The following is a 15,225-nucleotide window of genomic DNA, read 5'->3' as shown; positions in this document are numbered from 1 at the left end:
TGGGAAAATTTTGTAATAAAGTTGTAAAGTCTCTAGCTTTTATGTTAGCGGAGTGCAAAGGTGTTAAGAGGCATAAAGGGTTGTCCACCCTTATTTTGTAAAGTTTTAAGTTAGATGTAAAGATCCGCGGACCATGGGATTTTATAAAAAGGAGCTAAGTAAGTAAGCTCTAAGTAGGTAAGGGGTAAGTAAGAAGTAGCAAAGTAGAGTGGAAGATTTCTAAGTGTTCATGGGTCTTAGCATAGGTAGAGGCTCTGTAGTTGAGTGTGCAGAGGCCTAGGGTAGAAGTCTATAGCTGAGTGCGTGGACCCTTGCAGTTGTGTGCGCACGGTGGATAGAGTCTCTATTAAACTGGAAATATCAATAAAGAGAAGTATGCTGCAATTACTGTGTATTTAGTCTCTGTTAATGCATCTGATTATATTGTGTTACAATCTAGGTTTATATTATAATGTTTACTTAATGCACGAATTTATGTGATTATAGTTTTTAATTGAACGCAAGTAAGAATATTAGTTTACGCGACGAAAACTGTAATTGATTGGTAAAATAAGTAAAACGCTAGAGCTAACTTGGGGACTTAGACAATACATTGTCATAGGAGCACGAAAGTACATGAACCATTGGTTAGGGCTGCAAAAAGGTCAATCGTACACCTTCGCAGAGGTACTGAAGGGCAGGTTAAAGGGTAGAACGATAAGATTTAAGGCTTAGCAACCTGCGCGAAGGTAGGAGAAGGGTGTATAAACCGACATCACGACCATCTCAGGGTGTGGAAACTTGGTTCCAGCATCCCTCCGTACTTCTTCAAGTGAGGCTTTGGTCCGCACTCCGTGGGCTGATGCTAAAAGGGCCAGTGGTGTAGGGATTTGTTTTGCTGACTAACACTAAACCTAGGTCAGGGCCCGCTAAGCCAACAAATGGTTCCGTTTTCGAGACCAGAATCTACATGAGAAATGTGTGATGTCGTATCATTGGAATCCAATTAAGAAAGAGATCGAAGACTGGTTGGATAGGAAGATCCACGAATTTGCGACGCAGGAGAACAGAAATTTGCAGCTGACAAAAGAACAGTGGCTAGATAGGTACCTGTATACAGAAATCCACAAGATCCTTTTATGTTCCTTTCGAGTTGAGTTATACGAGTGGATTGCAAAGCTAGCGAATAGCCAAGGAAGGTGGAGGCTTGACAGTCCTATTATCTAGATCCTGGAGTTAGTGTAGAGATTGGAAGCCTCTAAGGATAAGATCACCCGCACTGTCAATCATTGGCTCAATCGTATCATAGGAGGATTTGTGACTGAATTTGCAATTGATACCTCAGTCAGTTACAGTGAGCCGGAGCGATGCTTTTTCAAAGGTCCATGAGGTAAGTACTTTAAGTCTTTAAATACTCAGATTAAGATGTTATTGTGCGAAAAGAGGGTTATGCAGCTGCCTTGAAGTTCAGAGCTACGAAAAGTGGAAAGACTTACAGGAACGAAGGAAGAAAGGGTCCTGAATATAGCCCACTGATTTCACCTCCTTTAAGTGACGAAGAGGGAGTAGCACAGGCTTCCCCGCAAAGTACAGTTCAATTGATAAAACAAGGGTTCCCACGACTACCACCTCCACCTTCACCACCATCACCTACGAATTCGCCCACAACATGGCGAATTCAATGAAGCTGCCTTTGTTTAAGGGTTTGGGAAATGAGGATCCTGACCAGTTCTAGTTCATCGTAAGAGTTTAATGGGAATCTCAGGGCATCATAGGCAATCACATGAAGAAGGAAACATTGGTTAGTGCTTTGCATAATCATGCGCTAACTTGGTAAATCATTTACTCTAATGATAACCCAAACAGTAGGTTGGCAGAGATGCAAAGCGCGCTAAAAAAAGAGTTCAGTAGGCCTAAATCTAAGGCGCAGTCGATTGTGGGATTCAAGGAAATCGCAATGAAACCAGGTGAAACCCCTTGGGAGTTGGATCAGAGATTGAAGTGTAAAATCCATAAAGCTAATATGAATTTAACAGATGGGCAACACCGCGAATGGTTCGTGGCATCGCTCCTGCCTCACCTAAGGGTTGCGCTGTCACAATAGAAGATTACGACTTAGGTAGAGGCTTTGGAAATTGCAATGAGACTGCATGAAATACCAATGCAAGATCCGAATCTGGTGGTTCAACAGATCCATGTGTAGTTGCAAAATATTTTCCTTGAAATGCAAAGTCTGAAGCAGGACAAAACAGTTCAGCCAGAGGCGCGCAAAGAGATATGGTGCTTGAAAGTAAAGGTCAGGAGCATGACAAAGACCACTGCTAAGTCTTTACGAACTATATTGCAGGCGGAGGACCAATGCCTTTGAGGTTGGAAGCCCAAGTAGGGCCAAACGTGGGGCCTATGTTGTGGTGCGCTATATGTAAGGTAGCAGGGAAACATACAACTGATAATTGTCATTTACTGCAAAAGTTTGCACAAACACCGCAACAACTATTCTACAACTTCTATAGGTCGATATGGCATGATGAGTGCAATTTCCAAAGTTATGAATTGATTATGGATAGGAAACTCGCCTATAGAGTTCTGTTAGAAATGCAGCCTCTTGACCAAGGTGTTGGGATGGCGCAGACAAGATTTCAGGGGTGCGGGCAAGGCCAAGGAAGACGATGACCTGGTAGAGGTCGGGGAGAACCGATCTGTTACAATTGTGGAGGACTATGATGCTATGCCTGGGAATGTACTAACCTAACGCATCTGTCATGCAAATATTGCACTCAGTTTGGTCATGGGGCTGAGGACTGTCCTACACTGATAGCAAGGATACGCGACAAAGAGGTGCTACCTCCATAGCCAACTCAAAACCTGCAGATGATGAGGGCTAAGCCTCACGAAGAAGATCTTAATGTGAATATAGTGCTCCGAAGTGGAATTACGATGGGTGATGATAAGGAGAAACAACCTGAAGACAACGCGTGGGTTCGCAAAGCTCCAAAGAAGGAGGCTAAATTTGATTTGGAGCATGCATGCGAAACGTTCATGGAAGAAAAGAAGAGCTTCGCTGAGGCCTCTACCTCGGGGAGCTAGGATAAAACTTTTCAAGAAATGGACCCTTCTATGCTTACGACCTTTCTAGAGACCTGTATGAAGCTACTACGCGATAGAAAGGCTATGAAGGGTTTACAGGAACTTATAAATAAATGCGCTGGAAACACCCTGGGTGAACCGTGCATGGTACAGAAGATTGGTAAGCATAAGGCAAGGATAGGGCGTGAGATGAGACTCACCATGAAAATAGGAGAATATGAAATGGATCAAGTTATTCTGGATCTCGGGTCAAACGTGAACTTTTTTCTGAAGCAGACTTAGGAGGGAATAGGAGACCCGTGCTACAGTGGTCTCTGATTCAGTTAAGGATGGAAAATCAATAAATGATCATCCCCATGGGATAGTTGTAGGGAGTAACTGTAGATATTGAAGGCACGAGTGCATTGGCTGATTTTGAAGTAATAGAAATTGTGGATGATAGAAACCCCTACCCTGCGCCCCTTGGCATTGATTGGTCTACTGACATGAATGGGGTAATCAACCTAAAGAAGCGAAATATTATCTTTGAAAATAAATCACTTCGCGTAATAGTACCCCTAGATCCTACAGAAGGATCGCGCTATACTGAACGAGTCCACGATTATGAAAGTGATGATGATTTGGACTATAGGGGTGTTACACAGTAATTTGTCACCATCCCTGTTACTCCTCTTGTCGTACCTTAGAGGACTCATTCCGGGAGTTATAAGAAGTGACAAGGGCTAAAAACACTTGCATTATGTTCCCCTGAGTATGAACTCCATGTTCCCTGAAGACACCTTCTGCAGATCATCCCTAAAAAATGCTCTTTTTCCATTGGCGCAAGTCCACAGTATCCTACCCGCGCCAATGATGGAGATCCTCAAAAGAGGGCGCGACCATTGGCGCTCTATCTTAGAGCAACAGTCGTGCCAACCAAATTTAGTCGTGCTTTTTGCCTTAATGCACGTCCGACTGTTGTTTCCTTCATTACATGGAGCTTTTCTGAGGATAGAAAATCAGTTTTTTGTCGAGCTTTATCCATCTTTATGGCTTTTGCTAATTCCACAAAAGGTGTCCTGGTTCATCGCATCCTCCTCCCTTCTTCATCTATATAAGCTTGTCATTATGCATTGGGAGAGAGGGGGTGTTGGTGTTAGTGTTATGCTAGTGATTTGGTGATTGAGTGATAGTAGTGATGATTATTGGTCATGGAGTGTTAGATGTTGAGTTCTTGGAGGAATGCTAGTGAGTGCTAGAGAGGTTATGCTGCCGGAGAAGAGATGCATGTCAAGACACATATAGTTACTCGCCCAGCCAGGAGAAGGGTCGACGTCAAAACAATGGTTTTAACTTTTCTTGTTTATTAATTGATGAGCGACTGCTATTATAGTTCCAATCTCATTATCTATCATGGTGATATGTTGATTTATTTCCTTTCTGACTGAAATATAGTTGTGCCTTGGTAGTTTTTATGTTGGTATCTGTCTCTTCCTTTGCATGTGCAGGTATTCGTCATGATCTGTTGGAGCAAGGGAGCGAGGATATCAACTCTGCTTCAATCATAGCGTTGGACTCCAGGTTAGTCTTCTTGATTCACCTTTGATGCATAACTAGGAACTTGCGTAGCAGCGTGGTTTGTTTGTGGCTAGTTCTGTGATAGGCTAGTGGGATCGCCTCTGTCCGCAGAGGGGATTTACCTTACCAACAAATTGGCGACTCCGCTGGGGATTAAGGTAAATCCCCTCTGCGGACAGAGGTGATCCCACTAGCCTATCACAGAACTAGCCACAAACAAACCACGCTACTACGCAAGTTCCTAGTTATGCATCAAAGGTGAATCAAGAAGACTAACCTGGAGTCCAACGCTATGATTGAAGCAGAGTTGATATCCTCGCTCCCTTGCTCCAACAGATCATGACGAATACCTGCACATGCAAAGGAAGAGACAGATACCAACATAAAAACTACCAAGGCACAACTATATTTCAGTCAGAAAGGAAATAAATCAACATATCACCATGATAGATAATGAGATTGGAACTATAATAGCAGTCGCTCATCAATTAATAAACAGGAAAAGTTACAACCATTGTTCTGACGTCGACCCTTCTCCTGGCTGGGTGAGTAACTATATGTGTCTTGACATGCATCTCCTCTCCGGTAGCATAACCTCTCTAGCACTCATTAGCATTCTCTCTGTTAGCGCTTGAGATTTCACCCTAGGCTGAGGAAGGTAAACCTTCAAGGCAACATCAAACCATTTCACCTCGTAGCTAGCCCTACGGGGTATGAGAAGGCTCTCTCCGGTCAATCTCAGTAAAATATTCAATGGACAGAGATGACCAATACAGTGACACTGATATTAGGCTAGTAAACTGATTAAGAAGGTTGATTTAAATTTTTTGGTGTTTTTGGTGGCAATTGGAGGGAGTGCGATTCAGGGTGCGGGGATTGAGCTCAGTTTTTGCAGGTGGGTCTTTGGGGCAAGGTAGGAGTTTGTGCTGATGCCTTTAGCTGAGATGGATGATCAAATAAGAAAAAAGAGAAGCTAAAGAGGGCAAACAATGACTTTGAATCCTCTCTAGACAGTGGAAAACATAAACATTAAACAAATTTGAAAGCTGAGCATGGCAAGCATGAATTCAAACTTTATCACTTCATTTGTTTAATAAGCTGCAGTAAAGAAAGATATGGAACACATAAACACACTTACAATTACAATAAGAGAACACACCATCAACACAATAGTCCACAAGAATCCCAATGATGTCTGCAAAACCCTGGTCTTCCCTTTCCTCAAATTGCAGAAATACAAGTAAAATATACAATAGGAGCTTCTCCCTCAAGAGTCCAACCATCAAAATGAGGATGAGAAGGCATCATATAGCTGATCTAACTCCTTTCCCCACCTCTAGGGGTCGAGCTCAGCTTCCTAGGAGCAGTTTGAACTAATTCTAAACTAAGAACTAGATAATAGGCAGTCAAAACAACTTGCCTCTAAAACTTAGGAAACTAATCCATGCATTAAATTTTCACTATTTACATCAAAGAAAGTTCTAGAAGTGTCAAAGGAGAGTAAATGCATCCATGTGTCATGAAAATTACACCAAAGTTTCTTATTTACATGCCCAAAAGTCATCCAAGAGTAAAAACAGTGTTTTGCTGGCCGAAATGGTCAAATCTGGAAATTTTCCTTGAGTGGTCGCGCCCCTGATCCCGAGTGGTCGCGCACCTTTATAGCTCTAGTTGAAGGAATTCCCGGTGTCCAAATCAGGTGCAAGATAGCGCGTTGGAAAGGTCTAGGAGTCTACTTTCCAACCCAAGTGGAATTACTGAATTTGGAGTTGATTTGACCCCTCAAAAATCATTTCTCCCAAGGCAGCTTTCTGCAACTCAAAAAAGGGGCAGAAAGTCAAAATTTACATGTATTTTGAGCTTTTGGAGGCCCAAATCTCCATAAAATTTGAAACCCATCCATATCCAAGTGTATTTTGTCATGAAAAATCCAAATATGTAGAGTTTTCCACAATCTGAGCTATCCCCATGAGTGGTCGCGCGGGGGGTGAGACCACTCAAATGACCAAAACCTGTAAAATGCCAAAAAATACCAAAAATGCCTCAAAATCCTCAAAATTTCTTGTGTTTGCTGCTGGGAGGATACTAATGAGTATCATGGTGAGTGAGTGATGCCTCAGCCAAGATACGGAGTGGGTTGGCCTTCTTCTTCCTCGAAAGAGCCTCGTTCAACCGCCGTTGAAGGATCTTCATCCTTGCTTTGCAAACATGCATTCTTGCCCAATAATGATCCTTCATGTGTCTGAGCAACCTTTTGTCTCGGTTGGCTCTCTCCAACAGCTTCTGCAAGTGTACATTTGAACTGATGAGCCTTGATTCCCGGTCCCTAGGCCACAAGTCACCCGGCCTCCTACGGTTCAAGTCTCGGTTGCTACGAATTCTCCATAGTTCATCCAACTCTTTTTCCTCTTCTAATTGTTTGGTGCACTGTTCTAGATAAGTGATGGTCCATTGAGCCATTTGGAGATTTTGCTGCAACACGAGGTTCTCCTCCTCTCTCTGCCTGATAATCTCATAAAAATCTGAAGAAGGAGAGCGAGCATCACGACCAATGAAATCATCATGTGTATCACCAGCTCTCTCATCCTCAATCATGGGCTGCTTGCCCTCCCGTACTGCCTCTGCTGATGAAGAATGCGAGGCCCCTTCCACCTGGTGTGGAGATAACACTCGCTGATCTGAAGAAGATGACGAGACCCCTTCCACCTGTTGTGGAGAAAATACTCATTGAGCTGCTGCAAATAAGGTCCTAGGACCTCTCTGATAGGTGACCCGAGGTGAAGAAGCCACATGTCTCGGAACAATAATCTCGGGCTGGTGTGATGGACCTCCCTCCTCATAAATTGTCTCTGGCTGTGGCTGTGGCTGTGTAAAGAAATCCCGAGAAATGAAGTCTGCCCATGCAATGCCCTGCTGAGTCAACTGATGGGCAACAATAAGCTGGATAAGACCGTGATGGCACAAACTCCGATACTGCTGAGCTGGAGACTGCCTCTGGAACACTGACACCATCCTCTGAATATCATGGAAAAAGAAAACCGGGATGTTCATCATCCTCACCCGGGTGAAGTGCATCAGCAAGCGAATGTGATAAGAGAAGACCCGAGAAAATCTCCCCTCGCATGTGAAGTAGTGCATGATAAGCCGCATAATAGAAGCATACTCCGCCCGGAGGAACCTGAAAGGAAAGATCCCCGACAAATGACTCATGAATGCTGGCCTGACATATGGCTCGAAATATACATAGTCTAGCATCTTGCGCTTTGACCACACCTCACCCACATTGGGTATCCCGGTAGCCTCTGAAATCATCTCAGGAGAGAACACAAAATTCACCCCTGTAAGAGTGACCTACCCGTCATGAAGGTGCAAAACAAATAATCGGGCCAACTCCCTGTGGTGCTGAATCTGGGCCAGTCTCTCACAAAACTCCAGACATGACATGTATCGGAAGAAAGTCACTGCCAAAGGGCAAACCTGTAACTCTGTTAGAGAAGTGGGCTCTTCTCTCTTATGATGACCACCTTTGCCACCCTTCCGAGGCCTCTGTACCTCAGACTCCGAAGAATAAGACTGGTCATCACCTTGCTCATTAGTTTCAGTGGTTGACATGATGTTATTGAGCAAGGTGGAGAAAAAGAACACAACTGATTGCTGCCCTGCCTGCAAAATGCTGAGAAGTATGCTGTTTTCAAGGGCAAAAAAATCATGAAGGAAATGTTAGGGGTGGGGACTTTTAATAAGGAAAGGGAAATATATAAAAACAGGGAATTTAAAGGACTGATTCACAAAATATCAAACATGTTCCTCATCTCTTATCATTTGGAAATCATTTGCAAATAAATACTTTATTAGGGAAAATATGTGTAATGATCACCAAGGGAAAGGACAATATTTTTTTTTTTAACATGGGGTAAAGGACAGCATGATCATAGGGGTAGCATCAATCTTTAGCATCAACAGGCTGCTCCTTTAATTTGTCTTTGACTGTACTTTATAAGCATACTCTGTTTTTTCAAGTTTATGTGCTTTTGATGCTAAGGGGAAACAAAGCATTAGTTTGTATTTGTCATGAGGAAAAAAAAAAAGGGCTTTAGTTACATGTTGACAAAAGGGAAGAGGGATTTCAATTGCACTGGGATTTTTAGGGAAGGAATAGAGCAATTGAACTGGGATTTTAATGAAGGGAAAAGTAGGGAAAACAGAGTTTAAAATTGGGGAGATGCAACAATTGTTCCTGTGCAAACCCTATCACAGCAAACTGTCCATTTTGAGCATCATGTACAGCTGTATATTGTTGATTTTGGCATGAATGTTTACACAACATCCTTGCCTCAGATTTTTACACAACAATATGTCTTTTTGCTCTTGTAGTGGCTAGGCTATGGCATGGTAATACTTGACTCTGTTTTTGTGGTGAACATGCACATGCATTTGCCATATATATATACTCTTTTCTTTTTCATAACATTTCTTTTTATCTTTGCTGTGTTTTTATATATCTTTTGTTTTATTAACTGCTGTGTGATAATGCTTTAGGGTTTGAGTAGGGTATATAGGCATTAGGGTTTGGGAAGGAAAGATAGGCATTAGGGTCTTAGGAACTTTGGGATGGGATTTTTAGTATAGTTTGCAAATGAGATAAAAGAGAGAGACACACTGACATTTGTGAACCAAAATGGGAAACCAAGGAGGGAAAAAGGAATTATAAACCTTGAAAAACAAACATAACCCTAGCATAATGCCTACAACACAAACAATCATTCCTATCCTTTCTCCATGCATTTTTTTCTGTGATAACATACATATCAAGCCCATGAATTCATATCTCTAGCTTTCAAATGTATAAAGAGACCCTACCTCGACCGATTGAGTGAATGAGAGAGAGTTTGGGTCGATTTTGGAGGTTCTTGGGCAAATCGGCCTGAGTGGTCGCGTCCCCGTGCTGAGTGGTCGCGCCCCTACTGAGTGGTCGCGAACCAGGCAAATACCCAATTTTGCTGCAAATCGCCTTCTTCGACCTCTCAAGTGTGTTTGCTTGCTCTCAAATGCATAATGAGGCTCCTTAGAGGGAAATTTGGCCTTTATATGCCCAAATTTGAAAAAATTAACTCACCAAACCCACTTTGTAATGTTTTTGCTTTGGCATTCATTTTAACACTGTTTTTGAGTTCATTTTGTCCTGATTTTGGCCTTTTGAATGTTTTAACTCCGTTCTTTTTGCAGGTTAGCCATCTGAGGGATGCTAGTGAGGAGACCAGGGTTATTGCCGACATTTTGGAGAATTTTGAAAATTTTCTTTATTTTTTGCAAATTTCACATGACCTTGGGTTTAAAAAACAGAGTTTTTAAAACCAAGGTATAAATGAGCTGCAACTGATGAAAAATATTAATGAAACATATGTACATGCTTCCTTCTGGTTTGCTGGGCACATGAACCTTTGACTCATGACCTTGTGGTGATTTTTGACTTAAAACCCTAGACCTAAGACTTGGGATCTCAAGACCAAAATAAACAAGTATAACACAAGCTCATTAAATGACATGACCTGCTCCAGCAAAACCAAGAAGGGAACAAAAGACCAGCTCCTCCATCAGTGTTATGGCATGCCTAATGGGATGCAATACTGACACTGATGAGACACCTACTTATGCAAAATGCAAAGAGCTTTTGATCACCGATGGAGGGCTCAAGACCGACACTAACATTGGCTCCGTTTGGGGATGGTAGCTCCTTGGAGGTGCCAAGAACCTTAGACCTCTGGGAGAGCAGACCAGTGCCTTACAATCATTGGGCAATGGAGTCAAAAACTCAAGCTGAAATGCATGACTGAAAACCGACTCAAACTAACTTAACAACAAGACTGAAAATGGACTAACAAAGGACTCATGACTCAACTAAAAACTGACTCAATACTTAAACATAATCGACCAACTAGAAAGATGCTCAAAAGGGAGCTTATTCATCACAACCTACTCTAACAGTTTCATTCATCACCTGATCAAGTGAAATGAAACAACCAATGTAACCAAGCAAGTATCCGATCTGCTGTTCGAATTCTCCACAAGTTCTCACTTATGACCAACAAGAGAGAACTACTGAAAGGCAACTCCCATGACAACTTAGAAACAGATCCGCTGAATGATATGAATGCTCTATCCGCCTCCAAAAACACTGCATAAGGATCTTGAAATTCAAGCACACTGGAACTTAGCTCATCCAATGGATTACTTCTCTTTTCCTCATACCATGAATGCAAACTTTGATCTGAGTCTTGTGACGAGACCTCTGCTGAAAATGACAAAGAAACTGACTGCTGGATCAAATTCATATCAGCACATGTTTCAAGCTCACATGTGGTCAATGGAGAAAGACTTTGACTACACACCTCATCCAAAACATCAGCTATTGGATCATGAAAAACTTGAGAAGACTGTTGCAATGTATCCATCGAAAATGTATGACATCCTTCTAGCTGTTCATCTTGTTCTTGAGAGATTTTATGAAGATTCTGCCTTATAAACTGACATGCTTCAAAACAAAAGGGTATAGAATCTTCCGGCATCATCAAATCATATATTTCGGCTGCCATACCTTCATCTGTAATCTGCCCTTCAAGTTCATTTGGTAGCTGCAAATCTGATGCTACAGGCTGCTCAAGCATTTTGTTATTTGTCTCGTCCTCAACATTAACACTGAGAGATTGCTGATTTGTTATAGGATGTCCATTTAAAGATTTACCATACAACCTACCCTTCAAAAATTGAAATGATTCGAAACAAAAAGGCAGGGAACCTTCTTGTATCATTTGATCAAATATGTTAACTTCCATGCCTTCATCTGCAATTTGAAAACCAATGGCATTTGGGGGTTGCAAATCTGAATATGAGAAGTCTTGAACAAAATTTTCATTTCTCTCAAGACTTGTTGACAGCTGATTTCTAATTTCATGGAAGTTGTCTTTAATGAACTGACATGAATCAAAACAAAAAGGTAAAGATCCTTCACTTACTTCAAAATTTGCTGCACTTTCCTCGTCACTGTCATAGCTGATATGTGATGGCTGAACATTGTATTCAAGCTGCTGAAAATGAACTTTTTCCTCCCACAAACTAGCTGCTGATTTGATTGCAAGATTGGCTTCTTTTTGGAGAACATAATCATCATCATACTGATCATAATGAGGCAAATCATCATCAAACATACACATCATATCAACAGCTCTCTCTTCTTCACAATTATCTATAAAACAATCACTACGACAACTAGGGTAAGAAACAAAATGTTTTGGATCATCAACTTGTTCTTCTTCAATCAGCAAGCCATGAGCATCATAATCATTCCTTGAGGTGACCTTCTCCATCATCTTTTCCACTGCACTTACCAAAATGTCAAGCTTTACCTCTAGAGATGTTGATTTTTCCGGATCTATGCTTTTCATCTCTTCTTCCTTCATTCTTGCCCTTCGGATCAGCAGATGCGCCTCTACACTTACTGCACTGTTTTGCATCTCGTGAAGTGTTGCAATATCTCTTTCTCTCAACTGAAACTCCATCTCCGGATCAAAGGCACCCGGATAGTGCAAGAGAGCAGATCTAGGAGTAGGCCTTATATCAACTGGCATTGAATAATAAACTTGGTTAAATCTGGCTGAAAACTGTTGTACTGTCTCCCCTGGCAATCTTTTCAGATGGTTATACTCTTCTACAATCAAGAAAAGGTTCTGCCCAATCATCCACCTGTCGAGAAAAACTTTGACAAACTGCTGGAAATCTGAAATGCTTGCATCCGGCAGGGCTTTGAACCAACTCTTCACTTTGGCTTGCAAAGAAAGAGCAAAAAGCCTTATACTAACATCTTCATCATCAACTTCAAAAAGATCTAGAAAATTCTCAAAATTCTGGACATGTTGCTCAGCGTTGACATTCTTACATTCACCATCAAACATCGGCAAGTATAGATCATAGTTTTTGGGGAAAGCATGAAGAAAAGATGGTAAAACAAGAGGTTTATACCGATCTGGAATTTTACAAGGTATAGGGGTATGTACAGCAGGTATAGAATCAGACTTGGTCTTTTGAGATTCATCAATTTGAATATGATCATCACAAAATTCGGAAAAAGGATCTTGATCAAGCTCAAAGGCATGCAAATCTTTGGTATTCACAATCTTCAAAGGGAAAGAATCAACTGGAGGCCGAGGATCTCTTCTCAAATACAATATACTTTGCAAAGCATTCTTGACATTCGTGGGAAAAGAGAAGAAATAATTTATGACAAAGAACAAAATGTCTTGGATGAAATTCCAACTTGAATACCTGATTTTGCCATATTCTCCTTTCATGTTTCTGCTGGTCGGGATCATCCTCCAGTGGAGTCTTTGGATCTGATCTTCAAAACTGATTTAGAGTCGCCAAGTGAATGATTTCAGCCTGTCAAGTGTCTGATCGTTGTCCACCATCAACAATCAGATCTGAACTTGATATATGTGCTGGGGTAAAGTGTCAATGAAGCGCTACGTTCACAAGCTCACGGAGATTGACTGAAGCAGTGTTTATCTACTAACACTGATGTAAAACAAGAGCGTTTTCGAAGGCTACCTGGCGTAACTTCAGGCTCCGTCTAAGACTTATGAAATAACACATCAATGAGCAAACGATCAATTGTTCTTCCCCAATATGGTTGCCACTATGTTAGCGCTTGAGATTTCACCCTAGGCTGAGGAAGGTAAACCTTCAAGGCAACATCAAACCATTTCACCTCGTAGCTAGCCCTACGGGGTATGAGAAGGCTCTCTCCGGTCAATCTCAGTAAAATATTCAATGGACAGAGATGACCAATACAGTGACACTGATATTAGGCTAGTAAACTGATTAAGAAGGTTGATTTAAAGTTTTTGGTGTTTTTGGTGGCAATTGGAGGGAGTGCGATTCAGGGTGCGGGGATTGAGCTCAGTTTTTGCAGGTGGGTCTTTGGGGCAAGGTAGGAGTTTGTGCTGATGCCTTTAGCTGAGATGGATGATCAAAGAAGAAAAAAGAGAAGCTAAAGAGGGCAAACAATGACTTTGAATCCTCTCTAGACAGTGGAAAACATAAACATTAAACAAATTTGAAAGCTGAGCATGGCAAGCATGAATTCAAACTTTATCACTTCATTTGTTTAATAAGCTGCAGTAAAGAAAGAGATGGAACACATAAACACACTTACAATTACAATAAGAGAACACACCATCAACATAATACTCCACAAGAATCCCAATGATGTCTGCAAAACCCTGGTCTTCCCTTTCCTCAAATTGCAGAGATACAAGTAAAATATACAATAGGAGCTTCTCCCTCAAGAGTCCAACCATCAAAATGAGGATGAGAAGATATCATATATCTGATCTAACTCCTTTCCCCACCTCTAGGGGTCGAGCTCAGCTTCCTAGGAGCAGTTTGAACTAATTCTAAACTAAGAACTAGATAATAGGCAGTCAAAACAACTTGCCTCTAAAACTTAGGAAACTAATCCATGCATTAAATTTTCACTATTTACATCAAAGAAAGTTCTAGAAGTGTCAAAGGAGAGTAAATGCATCCATGTGCCATGAAAATTACACCAAATTTTCTTATTTACATGCCCAAAAGTCATCCAAGAGTAAAAACAGTGTTTTGCTGGCCGAAATGGTCAAATCTGGCAATTTTCCCTGAGTGGTCGCGCCCCTAATCCTGAGTGGTCGCACCCCTTTGCAGCTCTGGCTGAAGATCTTCCCGGTGTCCAAATCAGGTGCACGATAGCTCGTTGGAAAGGTCTGGGAGTCTAATTTCCAACCCAAGTGGTATTTCTGAATGTGGAGTTGATTTGACCCCTAAAAAATCATTTCTCCCAAGGCAGTGTTCTGCAACTCAAAAAAGGGGCAGAAAGTCAAAATTTGCATGTATTTTGAGCTTTTGGAGGCCCAAATCTCCTTAAAATTTGAAACCCATCCATATCTAAGTGTATTTTGTCATGAAAAATCCAAATATGTAGAGTTTTCCTCAATCTGAGCTGTCCCCATGAGTGGTCGCGCGGGGGGTGAGACCACTCAAATGACCAAAACCTGTAAAATGCCAAAAAATACCAAAAATGCCTCAAAATCCTCAAAATTTCTTGTGTTTGCTGCTGGGAGGATACTAATGAGTATCATGGTGAGTGAGTGATGCCTCAGCCAAGATACGGAGTGGGTTGGCCTTCTTCTTCCTCGAAAGAGCCTCGTTCAACCGCCGTTGAAGGATCTTCATCCTTGCTTTGCAAACATGCATTCTTGCCCCATAATGATCCTTCATGTGTCTGAGAAACCTTTTGTCTCGGTTGGCTCTCTCCAACAGCTTCTGCAAGTGTACATTTGAACTGATGAGCCTTGATTCCCGGTCCCTAGGCCACAAGTCACCCGGCCTCCTACAGTTCAAGTCTCGGTTGCTACGAATTCTCCATAGTTCATCCAACTCTTTTTCCTCTTCTAATTGTTTGGTGCGCTGTTCTAGATAAGTGATGGTCCATTGAGCCATTTGGAGCTTTTTCTGCAACACGAGGTTCTCCTCCTCTCTCTGCCTGATAATCTCATAAAAATCTGAAGAAGG

Source organism: Pinus tabuliformis, chromosome 6, assembly GCF_031772625.1.
Source record: "Pinus tabuliformis cultivar Carrire ecotype Pingquan chromosome 6, CPIR1, whole genome shotgun sequence".
Taxonomy (NCBI): Eukaryota; Viridiplantae; Streptophyta; class Pinopsida; order Pinales; family Pinaceae; genus Pinus; species Pinus tabuliformis.
The sequence above is the reverse complement of the archived record's forward strand: the minus strand, read 5'-3'. Positions refer to the sequence as shown.